Source organism: Phytophthora cinnamomi (assembly GCF_018691715.1).
Source record: "Phytophthora cinnamomi strain GKB4 chromosome Unknown Contig42, whole genome shotgun sequence".
NCBI classification, from domain to species: domain Eukaryota; phylum Oomycota; class Peronosporomycetes; order Peronosporales; family Peronosporaceae; genus Phytophthora; species Phytophthora cinnamomi.
The window spans coordinates 17,049-32,082 of NW_027150975.1; positions in this window are offsets into that span (position 1 = coordinate 17,049).

Sequence of the window (15,034 nt, forward strand, 5' to 3'; positions counted from 1 at the left end):
CTCAGCTGGTTACCTGCTCTTCTGACAAGCCTGTGCGAGAGATTTCATCATTTGGGTAGTACCTTTCACTAACCGCTTTCCAAATGTCGTGCACAGCTTTGGCGAGATCTTGTATGCTCAACGTATCCACCGTTTCTTTCATCTTTCGTGTCACATCCAAAGTCTCGCTGTTCCCATACTGTGCGGGAGCGCATGTATGCTCATTGATGACAACTTTTCCACCAGCAGGATACACGTCCAATTGAGTCTTGCATGCGGTTCTGCGGTAAACACTGCACCGCAACGTAATTTTCTTCATTGAGGACGAACCCTTTGTGTATCGAAAGCCTTTATACTGCATACACGTTTTACCCTTCCCACGGCCCTTTGGTTTCCTCGAACTCCGAGAAGATGATGCAGCATGGTGTGAAGAACTCGGTGCAGAATCGCCCACACTTTGATGAGTCATGGGTATCAGGTACTTGATGTAGCTTACTCAGCACCGATCCACGGCTAGACAGGTGGATCACACAGTGATGTCACTCGTGAAGTCAATTTCCTTGTGCAGCTCGATAGGAATAGTCGTAACGGACGATGCAGGTCCGGTAAGTGGAGCTCTCAGCACAGCTGGACAACGATCTACATGTTATTGGGTTTGTTGCATGCGAAGGAGCTTGCATCGCGTACATTGTGCTGGTTGCTATATTCGCCCCGACCTAAAGTCCCGGCCCGACCCAAACTACACAATTGAACTACCGACCATAAATCCCGACCCGACCCAAATACGACCCCCAAAAAAGTCTATCGATGCATTTGACCTTGTCACCGGCGAGAGTGACCTCGCCAACGATCTCGTGGGCAACAACACACGGGTAGGTAGACGGACCTCAGCCGCTGTCAAGGGTGTGCAGGTCCGAGCTGCAGATACCGCTGTGCGAGATCTTGGTCTCCACGTCCTTGGGGCCTATCGGGCGCGACTGGTACTCCCAGGGCTTGATCTCCTCGTTCTTGCCGAAGGCGGCGTAGGCGTGTGTGGTATCGGGAAATGAAGCCGAAGCCAAAACCCAAAGGCGGGACGAGGGACGAAGAAGACTCGAGGCGCCGGCGTTAACTGGCAAGTCACAACCCATCGCCAGTCATTGGACTAAACTCCCTGATCGCTGATTGGCCTAAATAGGCCGGTGACGATGACTCGTCGACGGTCCCAAGTCAAGAGCGGGCGGTTGCAGCTCGCTAAGTACGCTGCGAACCTACTGGCAAGATCCGAACTTATGAGTCATCGGCGCCTGTCCCGAGTCGTCGGTGGCGTTTCAGCGGCCGTTTGAGTCGTCGGTAACGCCGCCACGTCGCAGAGAAAGCGCCGAAGAGTCGTGAGTTACAACTGGCGGTCCAAAAACGGACGCGTTTATACTTGATATTTGTATTGATCGATAGGAAACTTAAGAGAAGACAAGATAAGCCTTCGGGCAACAATAACAGAACAGCTTTTCCTCCCAACCACGCAAGGGCGACACCGGTGCCTGCAGTGAACGACCTGCAGCTCAAGGTAAACCTGGTAGGTAGGATTATGACTGTCGGTGGGCACATCTACTAGTGTAGCGTGTGTTCATCCCTGGCAGGGCCAAGAGTTAGTGGCCGGTGTATTGGTAGCGACGAGTGTCGCCAGGAACTGGAGGAGCGAGAGCGCACTCCATTTATTTCTTCCCACCGGAGTATAGCTCCGGCACCCTCGTATCACGCCGTAAAAGGCCGGGACCCTTCCTTCTGAGGGCCTGCGACGTATATTTTGTGTGTGAAAGCGTGCTAGCCTTTGCTCGTGGCTAGTGACGCTGAGTCTTCCGTCAGTCGACTAGCGGAAGCTCGGTACACAGGGGAAACATCAACCCGGTGCAAGGGAAAGTTCCTGGGCCTTCAGGTTCTAACCCTAACAAGCCCATTGAGTCTTCGGTGACTCGGTGGGTGTTGTTGGTGGGGAAAGTGTGCCATATATAATTTAGCGCGTGTTCCTACACGACAACTGGTGCCGCGACCCGGGATTGGTGTGACCTTCTGTGTTTCGTGCTACTGCAGGTCGATCGACTTTACGAGCAACCAAGAAGAAGAAGAACAAGAACAAGAAAAAGAAGAAAAAAGACGAAGAAAGAAGAAAATGGCGAAAGGATCACGTTCAGCGGTACCAGCAACTCCGATGAAGACTGGTGGAACGCGTGGCGACGACTCGACTGCGGCCCTGATCACGCCGCACATCAACCCGATTGCTGAGCGGACCGTCAGCTTCGACGACTCGATGACTGGATCCGACGCCAAGGACGAAGAAATGGATGAAGACTACGACGATTACCTGGAGGAGAAGGCGCCTGCGCCAGCGGTGGTGACACCCGAGACTAAGAAAGATGCAGTGCTGTCTGCTGGACGCAGCGCGGGCACGCGTTCGTTGTCGCGAAACCTCGCGGTTGGGCTTGACGATGACACGCGTTCCGTGACGCGCAACCTCGCGGATGAACTGGATGATGTGGATGGCCCAGGGCCAGCGTATGACGACTTGGAAGACTTTGAAGACGCCGCCGACGACTCGAGGTCACCGGTCCTGACGACTCAAGTGACCGAGCAAACCTCCGGTAACCGGCCGCCACTCAACGGTGACACGCCGGCAGCCAACAAAGTTCTCGGTCGACTTTACGAAGAGATGAAGAAGAGCGACTGGGGCGAGTTATTCGAGCCGACGATGACTCGCCAAGCTGTTTGGGCCGACTTGTACCACGAGTTGGCTCGCCCCGTGAGCTTCGTGACCATTGAACAAGTGGCGAAAGACACGGAGCGGTTCCTGAAAGCATTGGGGCTTTGGCCTCTGGAGCACCCTTCGCCGTCGACTCTGGAGTGCTGGGTGCCGGCCGAAGCGGGCGCAGAGCTCTGGAAATGGAAGAAGCGACTCCGCACAGCCTTCGGCGTGAACTCGTTCACTCTGGACGACTCGCAGAAGACTCGTGCGGCTCGAGAAGTGGTCGACCCGGCTAGCGTACCGCTGCCGACGACTCCGAAGAGGGCAATCCGCGAAAACCCCAGCCGAAAACCCACCGGAGGGGTGTTTAGCGCGTCAGGGGAGCGATCCCCGTACTTTCAAGACTCCCACATGGTGACTCCACCACCTACGGGTTACTCAGACCGCGCTGGACGCACCACCGATGACTCAAAATCGGCCAGAGGCACGAAAAACAGCTCAGGACGGAGCACGATCCGCCGCAGCGGGCCCACCGACGACTCGTCGGACGAATAAGCGGACTTTACCGGCGATGGAGGAGCGCAGATGGGCGAATACCTGCGCCAAATCCGTGAGGTGACCGAATCCGAGTTGCTTAACGCGACTCCGAGGATCGAGGTGGCAACGCATCGCCCACTGGGGCAGATCGAGGCGTTCTCGGGCACCAGGAACAAGAGCGAGAACTCGATGCAATGGCTTCGCGCCTTTGTCTACGAGATGAAAGGAACACGAGCATCGCCCAATGAATGGTAGATGCCTTTCGAGCTGAGTCTTCGGGACGGCGCTCTACATTGGTACCGACAACTGCCCAAGAAGACCAAGCGAACGTGGAGCCTCTTAAGCGAAGCTTTCATCAAGTACTATTGCTCCCAGTTCAGCCAGTCAGCGGAGACTCGCTACTACTCAGCCAAGCGCGAAGACAAGGAACATGTTTGCGACTACCTAAACCGGCTCAATGGCTATGCCAGGAACGCCGGGATTCGGTTTGAGAGCAACGGCCGCAAAGCACGCGACCACGTCAAGCGCTTCCTCGATACTTGCGGCGACCGAGGACTCGAACGGCGCCTGTGCCATCTGTGTATCGCGGATATCCATGAGTTGGAGGAAATGATCCAAGCGATATTGAAGATTGACGAGCGCATTCGTCCCGCTAGTCGTCGCTGTCTCACTCCCGAGCTCGTGATGCCTCTCGACAACGTGATGACAGGTGTCGCGACGACTCGCGCCGCCACGAACGCTCGGGAGACACTCGCCGACGTGATGGCCGCCGCCGCGACGACTCGCGAGATGCCTACAACCGTCGTGACCGACGCGAACGAGGTTATGAGCGCCGTCGCTACGACTCACGCAACATGCCTCGGGTGAGCCTAGCTGAAGCATCTGTCGCCGACATCGTCGCCGAACTTCATGGACGGGACACGCGGGACACGCGGAGCGAGCTGCAGCAACAACGCCACAGATATGATGGTGACAGCAACAGCGAAGATGGAAGTGATCACGGCAGCGACGACTCACAACGTTGCGGCGAAGACTGGGGTGCTAACTATTCGTCAGACGGAAGCGACCACTACCTTGCGGCAGCCAATGACAACGAACGACGAATTGCCGCTGAAGGCACGTACGCCCGGTCCGCCAACCGACAACCCTGGGGTGACACAGCGGGGCGCAGCCAAGGCCGGGACAATCGGTTCCAGAACCGCGGTCACCGCGACGAGAAACCTCGCCAGTATGAGCCTGCGGGGGCCTCTATCACTCGGCGCACTTCTGCCGACGTCGGTGCAAGCTGTGCAAACAAATACACGACGCCGGGAAATGTGAAGTATTCCAAGAAATCACCAAGATCATCAAGTCCAAGGTGGACAAGAAAGACCTCACACCCGAGCTCCAAGAACTCCTGTTTTCGGATCATTTAAACTAGGCAGCCCGCCAACTACGACTGGGTTGGTCCCAATCGGGCTGCCACAGTTAGTCGAGCCCGCAATTGAAGCCGAGTGCATCTTTGCATTTGTGGGCGAGTGCGAATGGACGAAGACTGAACAAGACAACGACATGAAAACGACGGAATTGGAAAGGAGAGAGGCGATTGCCTCGGTGGAGGTGTATGGTGTGAAGAAGACGATAACGAAGAGGTGGAAGATACCGCCGAAGACTGGCTGACAAGCGCAATACAAGAAGACTCGCGCCGACGACTCGTTCCAGAAGTGCGACTCTTAGCTGGAGAACGGATGAGATGGTGGTCGGCGCAGAAATTTGACAAGCGCGTAAGGATGCGGACACTCGTGAACGGAGCCGTGAACGACTCGCGCACGAGGATATTGCTGGACACTGGGGCAAACGTCAGTGCCATATCGGAGAATTGCCAAGCGACTGAAACTCCGCGAAGTAGTGGGGCATGGACGTCGCATGGATGTACAAGGAATCACCAAGGGCAAGATGATGACGACTCGCCGAGCGAAGGTGAAAGTCACCCTTGGATGGGAGCGCGTTTATGTTTTTGAAGTCTGGATAATGGATCACTGCGCCGGGGTAGAAGTGGTGCTTCGCACCGACTTTATGATCCCGGCCGGTATCCGACTGGACCTCCTCAACGCGACGGCCACGCTTCCCGACGAAGTAATGATCCCGCTGATCAAGACTCAAAATATAATGGACGAGGCCGAAGGAAGCCACGTCACGTACGGTCCGACGGAACCAATGCAAATACCGGGCCACGAATGGGACGAGTTCAAACTACAGTGACGACAACCCGAGCCGACGACACACGTGCCTTGGATCTACCGAACTGAGACGTTCATCCCGACTGTCACCAGGTTCTACAAGGGACGTCCGGTCAGGATTCGACTTACCAACGCCACGGATAGGCTGGCGAGTTGTCCGGTACACTTCCCGGTGATAATCTGGGTTCCGATTGGGTCGTTGCCGAAGACTGAAGGCTACGTGCGGCTAGATTCCGCAAAGTACAAGGGGTGGCAGGTACTCGCATACGCTGCCGCACGGGACAAGACGCTACTCAAGTGGGAAGCTGAACTCTACCAACAATGGTTGGCCAAGCAGCCTCCAGCGGTGGAACAAGTGCGTTACCCGACACCCAAAGGTATCTTGCAGCGACCTGACGAAGACTCGGCCGAGGAACCACCCGTTAACAGTGAACGTGACAGTGCCGACGACTCGTCGGTGACGGATGACTCAGAATGGATAGCGGAAGAACATCACCGACGACTCGACGCTACTGCCGGCGACTCGACGGGGGTGACGACAACTGACGATGAAACCATGACTCCAGAAGCAGCTGGATCAGGACTGGAGACTGCTGAGTCGACGGTGCGCCGCGACGAAGATCGGGGACTAGAGTGCAGTCCGAAGAGGCATCCACCGATGACTCAGACTGCACCCAGCTGAGAAGCCGGAGCCATTTCGACGACTCTCGACCAGACGCTCATAGCAGTAATGCGCGTACTGGCCACGGAAGGTACCGTCGACAGTAGCGACGAGACGGCGGAACACCCAGCAGCGGACATCGAACTGGAGGACTACGCGCATGAATTAGCGTTCCTCCCCGATTTATCGGAAACGGCGCCGACAACACTCGACTACTCGGCGGTGAACGTCAAGAATCCCGAGTTGTCGGCAGACCAACAAGGGAGCCTAATCGAAGTACTCCGACGCCATGAAAGTATCATGATTGCAAGCGGGAACGCACTCCCACCGCCAGCATATGGCGTTGTCTGCGACATAGATGTTCAGGGGCACGCGCCGATCAAACAGCGGGCCCGACGGATTCCATTCAAGCATCTCAAGAAATTGTACGAACTACTCAAAGGACTGCTCAAAGCTGGGCTCATCGCGTTCTCGGACAGCCCGTGGGCCTCGCCAATCGTCATTGTCCTCAAGAAGAATGGCCAAGACATCCGCGTCTGCATCGACTACAAGATGGTCAACGCATCCTGGAGTACGCCATGCCACTCGTCGACGACTTGCTCACGGACCTGGAGACTTACCTGTGGTTCTGCTCGCTCGACGCGGCCAGCGGATTCTGGGCCACCCTGATGACTCTACGTGCGCGCAAGATTTCGGCATTTGTGTGTCCTCTGGGGAACTTCGAGTGGCTACGAATGCCTTTCGGCCTAAAAAATGCGCCGATGATCTACCAACGGATGATAGACAACGCGTTGCGGGGATTTGTGCAACCGAAGGGCGGCTGGAACGCCTTTCCCGCAAAAATGAAGGCCGCCAAAGACTCGGCAGAACACTGCCGACGACTCGAGTCGTCACCTCGCCTACCAGGCACTACAGCGACGACTCGAACCAAGTTTGCAGCCGCCCGCGATGACTCGAAGACGGCTGAACCCATTACTCAACTCATTAACAGCTCAGAAGCCGATATGTTTACGACCAACGAAGCCGACGAGTCGTCGCTGGTACCTGTGTTCGACCGGCGATCCTTCGTGGACGATATCTGTTTCGATGGCGAAGACTTTGACAGTTGTTTGGCGACGCTGGATCGGCTCCTCAGTCGTTTTGAAGAATGCCGGATCAGCGTCAGCTTTACCAAGAGTATTTTCGTGCAAGGACGCGTTGACTTCCTGTCCCATGAAGTGTCAAAAGACGGCATTCGGCCCGATCCGAAGAAGCTGGACGCGATCACTAAGCTGTCCTTCCCACGAACAAAGAAGGGAATGCAGTCTTTCCTAGGTGCGCTGAATTATTACAGCCGCTTCATCCAAGACTTCGCTGTCTACGGCGCGGCACTGTACCAGCTCAAAGAAGACGATTTCGCCCCGGAGGGTGACCTCACAGTTGCCCGCCGGAGTTTCCAAGCTCTCCAAGACAAGGTTGCGGCAGCGCCGATACTCCGCCACTTCGACCGCACCAAGGAAGTGCACGTCATGCTGCTCGCAAATGAGTGGGCATTAAGCTCCACACTACTACAGTTGCATGATGACAAGTTGCACCCTGTTCGCTTCTGCGGACGTGTATTGAAAGAGGTCGAGATGAACTATCATGCGGCAGAGAAAGAGGTGCTAGCGCTGTTGCTACTGCTGAAGACTTGCTACACTCAGTTGGCGGGGCGCACAATACGAGTCTACACTCGCTTCTCCACATTGGAATGGATTACCAAGTCGAAGTCATTCTTTGGGAGAGCTGTACAATTCGCGGTATTGCTCTCCCCGTGGCACCTGATCGTCCAACGAGTCAAAGAGAAGGACTGTGCCTTCACCCAGCTGCTCCAGTCGACGGTGACCAACTTCGTGGATCTCGAGGACTCATTGGAACTGGTTGCCCCGCCGACTAAAGGCTCACCGACGACTCGCATGGACCCAAACTTGCTCTATGCACGCCTACCGACGACTCATACAGGCTTCGTGGTCTCTTTCGATGGGTCAGCGAAGACTGAGAAGTACGGTGGTTACGGCAGTTGCTCATGGATCGTGTGGAGCCTTCCGGAGTGGAAAATAGTTATTGCAGCGAACGCTTACCTGGAGAAAACCACGGTCAATATCGCCGAGTACACTGGTATGAACAACGGCGTTCTCGCCGCGATCGAACTCGGCGCCGAAGACTTAGTGGTCGTGAGAGACTCGAGATTCGCGATCCAGCAATCCCTAGGGGTGATAGCTTGCCGGAAGGAATCACTGATGGCACAGCTGAATCATCACAAGGAGATCACGGCACGATTGCGGTCAGTCAAATACCTGCACGTGGTACGCGAATACAATGCTGCCGCGGACTCGTTGGCAACAGAAGCCTTGGAGGCAAAAGGTTCCAAGGTCATTCTGAGTGAAACCCGGAAAGCAGAGTTGGCCGGACTCAATCGGATACAAGAAGTGATGTACGAGTCGCCGCCGCAAGGATCAGAAGCACAAAACCTGGTTCCAGGAGGCTCTATTCAAATTCTGAGCGGCATCTCAACCGTGAAACGCAAGACATTTACTGATTTCGTACGTCCAGAACCTGGAATGCTACTGGCGATGACTCGGGCGCAGACCAAGAGCAAGAAAAAACATGTTCGATTCACTCACGACAAGCCGAAGCTACCGCCGAAGACTCGCCCTAACCGGAAACCTCCTGAGATTCAAGCCCCGGAAACGACTCAAGCTCTACCAGCAGCTCCTAACGCACAAGACATTGATCCTGTGGAAGTCCAAGACGAGAGACGACGACGCATAGCTGCTGCACAAGACGAAGAATTGCGATGGGCCAACCTGAAGACCTTGCTACGTGGAGATGTTGAGAAGGTTGGATACCGAGCCGCCAGAGATGCATGGAAAATCGCGGATAAGTTCGTGTTGTCGGAGGACAATTTGCTACACTACATGGGAACGAGTCGTCGGCGTGACGCTGAGTCGCAAGAGGAGATCTCGCTGCATCTGGTGGTACCCACCACGATGATTCACGAAGTGCTCCAGAATTGTCATGACTCGCTGGTAGGTGGCCATCAGGGTGTGGTGAGAACCTACCAGCGAGTCAAGCGAGATTACTACTGGTTGGGACTCTTCACCGACGTGGAGAAGCACGTGAGATCGTGCCCCGATTGCAGCACCAGCAAGAGCCGCCCCCAACTGAAAGGATACTCTCCTGGCAACGTGCTGGCGGAACGGCCTTCCCAGTTAGTGTCTATGGATTTTGTGATACCACTGCCGAAGACTCGGAGGGGCAACACAGCCTTGCTGCTCTTCCAATGTTCCTTTGCGGGTTTCATCGTTGCGAAAGCCGTGGCGGATACGAGCGCACTCAAGGTGGCACAAGCATTCGAAGAATACATATACCGACGATTCGGTGCGCCATCACTCATCCGCCATGACCGCGACCCACGGTTCATGAGCGAAGTGTTTCAAGCGTTTGCAGAAATGATGCAGTCAAGGTCCCGAGCAACGCTGAGTTACCGGCCGCAAGCCAACGGATAGCAAGAACGATCAGTCAAAACTGTAATGCAATCCGTCAAGGTATACGCCGAAGACCCGCTCCAACAAGACTGGGACGAGATCGTGGAGCGCTTAGTCTTCGCCATCAACAACTCACAAGATACGCCTCGGAAGGGAACACCATTCTACTTGGTGCACGGGTGGGATGCCCAGTCAACGCTTAAAGCCATGTCATCCTCGCTCCGACACACAACGCCAAACTCAGCAGGAAAGAGAAGACGATACTGACGAAGACTCGGGATCACGAGTCGTTGGCGGCGGCACAAGACCAACTGTCTGCGGGACAAGACACCCCCGTCCCAAGTCACCTGTCGCTCAAACCAAGTACGCATGTGCCACCGACGACTCGCGAGTCGTCGGCGAGTGCCCCAAACCAACCGTTTGTGGGACAGGGGGGACATGTCTCTCGGGACAGGGTGGATCCACCGAAGACTGGCGGAATTGAGCCGATTGCAGGCCGAAAATCAATGCTGCCGGTCCCGTTTGATGTCGGCAGTAGGGTCTGGTTGTACATGGAGAGAGTCAAGTCCGGCCTTACCAAGAAACTGGCACACCGGTGGCATGGACCCTTCCGGATCAAAAAGAAGATCGAAGACTATGCCTTCGAACTCGAGTTACCGGACCGCAGTGGATACCGATTCTATCCAGTCGTCCATATCTCCCGACTGAAGCTGGTTGATGAGTTTGGAGATCGACCGAAGACTCGTCTCGCGCCCGGACTCGTCGACGACACGCGACTAGCCTTTGACGAAGAACTGCTCCCTGAAGATAGTTGGGAGCCAGATCACGTGGCAGGAGAATATGAAGTTGAAGCCATCCTCGACGACCGTGTGCCGTTGTCCACGGGAACTGAAAGAGCAGTGCGCGAGTTTAGAGTCAAATGGGTCGGCTACGATGAACCAACGTGGGAGCAGCCGCTAACCTTCTCTATGATTACCTGCGGCAAAAACGAAGTGAACAGCGCCTGCAGATGGTTCAAGTCGCCGACGAAGACTAGGTGGCTATGCGTCACCACAATGATGACCTGTACTTGGGGCAACGCAGCCCAAGACCACAGACGAAAACAGCTACTGCGGCATTATCTTTTGCATTTAAAAATTAAAAACGCTACCAAGACGGACAGCTAACGCAACGGCAACTCAGAAGCGGAATTGGAAACGAAAACCAAATGGATAGAAGACGCTGCCGACGACTCGCTTGAACCCGACTTCAACTCAATCAGGATCGGAGGCAACAGCTGCCCGAGCCAAGACACCAAGCAAGCTCGAGTCGTCGGAGCCACCAGCAGCATCCAGAGCTGGTCCTCCCGGAACAGACGCAGCAGTCGGCGAAGACTCAGACGCAGCAGGAACGCGAGCATCACCAAACTCGGCCACCCATTCTGAGCTCAACTCACCCGGCTGCAGCGACGAACTTGGAACAACTCGACGACCAACATCGGCGCGCGAAGAACCAGCCGGGACAAAGAGCGGAGCCGACGGGTTGCATGTGACGAACGTGGTGTTGTAGAGGTGCTGCTCCGGCACATCGTTCCGCCAAGGCTCCGCAGCATCCAGGGCAGCGACCTCGCTCAACCAGTCGACAGTCTTGGGCTCCCAAGGCAAGTACTCCAGAGAATACCCGGGCATGGTCGGCTCAAGCATGAACTCGGGCTTCACCTCCGAGAAACCCGGATCTTGGCTGCTGCCCCACTTCCAGATGTACGGGACCACCTTGGCGCGGAGACGGTCGCTGCGTTTGTTGCGCTCGACCACGTACCTCGACCAGCTTTCAAAGCATCCAAGTCCTTCCTCGTCCGAGTCTTCCGCGCGGCAGTCCAGTCCATCATGTCCAAGTCAGCGGCAACTGCGGAGAACGTAGTCTCCACTGCCTTCGGAAGGATTCAGTGATCACGCTCCCAAAGCGAGAAACCAAGGTCGACGTTGTCCGAGTCGCCGCTCCAACGAAAATTGCTCCAGTACCCCATCACTCGAGTCATCGGCGAAGCCCGCTGGGACACCTTGGAGTCGGGATCAAACTCTGAAGTGTCAAAAAGACACGCTTGAGACGGGAGTCGCCGGTGAAGCTTCTGCCACGGATGATCAGGGGTTTTGTTGTCCGCGAATGCCGCGATGCCTTCAGGACTGGAAATAATTCGGAGATCCCGGGGCACCGGTGCAGGCAACCGAGCATTCAGCATCTGGGTCCAGCACTTGAGAGACCCAGGACGCGTAAAAGGCGGCTCGATGTACGGCACAGCCCACTTGGCCACTTGCTTGGAAAATCGGACGAGGGGTGACTGACCCCGCGCCGGCGACGGTACCACAGGAAGACGCCGGGGGCTGGAATCTGACCCAGGGGTGGACGACGAAGTGGCGACGACTCGATTGCTTCCGGAAGACGCAGACTGGCGTGGAACGGAAGAACGACGGGGTTGTCGACGGTGACTCGTGTGAGTCTTCGGGGGGACAGGAGGTGTTTTCTGAGGCTCCACACCAGCACCTGAGATAGCTCCCGACGACTCGGAACCTGGGAGCTCCAAGAGAGAAGAGGAGTGAGGGACGCCCACCGATAACTCAATCACTGATCCAACGACCAAATTCTCCGCCTCCGAGCCAGTGTCTGGAAACCATTCGAGAGAAGCGCCAGCATCAACGTGAACTTGTTCGGAAGGAGGAGAAATAGTGCTCGACGAGACAGCATCTTCATCCGATGAATCCACCACACGAGACGGCTTGCGGGAAGGAACAACAGGTGAGCTGTCCGACGAAGACTTGGCAGCGGCCCCGGAGAAGACGGCCCGAGCGGGCGGACCAGTAGATCGCTGAGAACGAGCCTGTAGTGGGTCTAACTTGACTCACTACTTTAGCTCACACGTTGCGCAACGTGTATGAGGAAGCGTAAGTACTTAGTAATTACTTAGGTTAATTATATTTGAATACACAAATATAAGTTAAGTAAGATAGGATTCCAAGTGACTTAGATTAGGTAAAATGAGAACTGTATTGTTTGTAAATTGATCTTCCTCTAAAATCTGCTAAAAACTGTTTATCATCTATGAAAGGGTTGGCAGCGGCTGGCTGTCAGAGCCCCGCTAATATGCATGTCTCTGATTGGTAGAAAGATGCTGCTTTCTACCAATAGGATCTTTTGGGTATGTGTGGACCACTAATTGTGGTGGCCCACTTCAATGTATCCATTGGTGTGTCTTACACCAAGGTGAGGAAGTATCCAAAACTTTTAACAGATAACCTTATCTGTTAAATTCACAAGTGGCTTGCAGCCACTTGTACGTGTAACCCCGTTACACCATCCCCCCCTTAAGGTTAGACGCGCGGGGTCTCCGCACGTCAATCTTCGGAATTGACCATTCGTCAATTCTCCGCGTTTGGAGAAGAAATCCGCGCTCATTCAACGATGAGCGCGCCTCAGAAGAAGTCCAGGGAGTCATCTCTCCATCGACGACTACTTCGAACGCCAGAAGGCGAAGTACGGCGACGTCGTCGACTTCGACGACGACGACGAAGATATGGAGGGCGAGGAAGACTCGCCCTCAAAGCGCAAAGATTCAGTGTCGAGCGAATCGCTCGACCCTCACGCCAAGAACGTTCGTCCGCGCGAAGTGGACGAATCGGACGCTTCGAGTTCGAAGCGTTCGCGTACTGAGAGCGATACCCCACTCGCTTCCGCTGGGGCTCTCAGTACTCCGCGCGCTGCTGCTGCAGCGCGTGATTTCAAAGCTCAAGGCTCTCCGCGCGCTGCGCCTGCAGCGCGCGACCCGTGGATGCCGTCCGCGTCCGAGATCGCGGACCGGTATGGGAACTCGGTACCTCCGAATGAGGTGCCGCTGTACGTATGCAGCGCCATCAAAGATGACGCTGTGGCTGCCGAGCTGCACTTTGATGCGGAAACGCATCAAAGGCGCGATTACTACATCGGACTCTTTCATGAGCTCCGATGGTTTCAAAGCAAGAAGACCTCTTCTCGCAGCAAAGTGCCCGAATGGCAGGCACTTTGTCAAAGCTGGAACGCCTTTGTTGAAAACTTCAACAAGAGGTCGAGTGCTTACCGTGATCGGATTAAGCAAGCGCGTGATCGCTTCGAGACGTACTCGAAGCGTGGAAAGCTGGAGCAACTTCATGTTGCTGCTGAGGAGGCAAATGTGCCGTGCGCTGTGCCCGAGGGCTTTCAGTGTACGGAGTGCTTCCCAGGCGCGGTCCGCTTGAGCGACCGCGACCTGAACGGGTACACGTCGTTCCGTGTGCCCGAGAGTCTCAAAGAGCTCCGTGCTAAGTTCTTAGCACGTGAGGGTTCGGACGCTGGCGATGATCGCAGCGCTCGTGTTACTTCCGCTGTACCAGCGCGTACTGCTCCTCGTACGCCCTCACCATTTCCGGAACGTCCTCCAGCAAGACGTTCCGCGGCTCCCATGTATCTTGATGGGGAGGAAATCCTCTCCAACGAATACGAAAACGAGCCCCTTGAGGGTTCGTTTTCGGGATGCAATGGTCAACAATCCGCTCAACAATCCAGCGGGTTGAGCCGCGGGCGTCACGGATCGGTGGTGGCGGGGGTGGGAACACGCCCCGGGTATGATGATCAGCCCCGGACTGATCAGTATGCGCCTCTCCACGACCGTGTGACCGCCGTGGAGCGTCTGCAGGGCGCTGAGTTCGCCGCCCTGAAACAGGAGCTGGTGAACCAGAAGGCCCAAGTCGCGGCGGTCTCGCAGACCGCCTCGAATATCCAGGTCGAGCTGGGGACCCTGATGAAGGGGTTGCTCCAGCGCGTCCGCGCGCTGGAGGAGAGGCTGCTCGTCGCCGAGGCCAAGTCCTCGCTTCTGCCTCGGCTCCTGCCGAGGCTTCGGGTCAGCCGAGCTAGATGGCTCGTGCTGCAGGTATGGCTTCAGCCGTCCGACGTAAAAGGTCGGATGGAGGCGCATGCTAGACGGTATGTCTAGCGTGTATGCGTTGCCGTGCCGTGTCAACACAGTGAACGGCCCGATGAAGCGCGGAGCAAGCTTGCTTGCTCCGAAATCCGAAACTGCATGTTTAGGCAGGTTTTGTGTAGCTAACAAAACTAATGAACCAACTGTAAATTCATTTGTGTTGCCTCTGCCCACATTGTCTGCGTTCAGCTTCTGTTGATCAACAGAAGCTGCTATTGTGTCTTGGACAAACCGAATTACGGCTTGTCTTTTGGTGATGAAATTGCATCCGAGCTGAAGTCATTCAGCTCGCTCTCTGCTAGAGGCCCGGCCTCTGCGTGGTTCTTTGCGGTGTCTGCGCCCTGCGCAGACTCGTGGTCGTTGGCCTTGTTGTTGGGGGAGTCTGTGCCCTGCGCAGACTCATGTGGTTTGTTCATTGTTGCAGCTGACACTGTGCAAGTGTCAGCG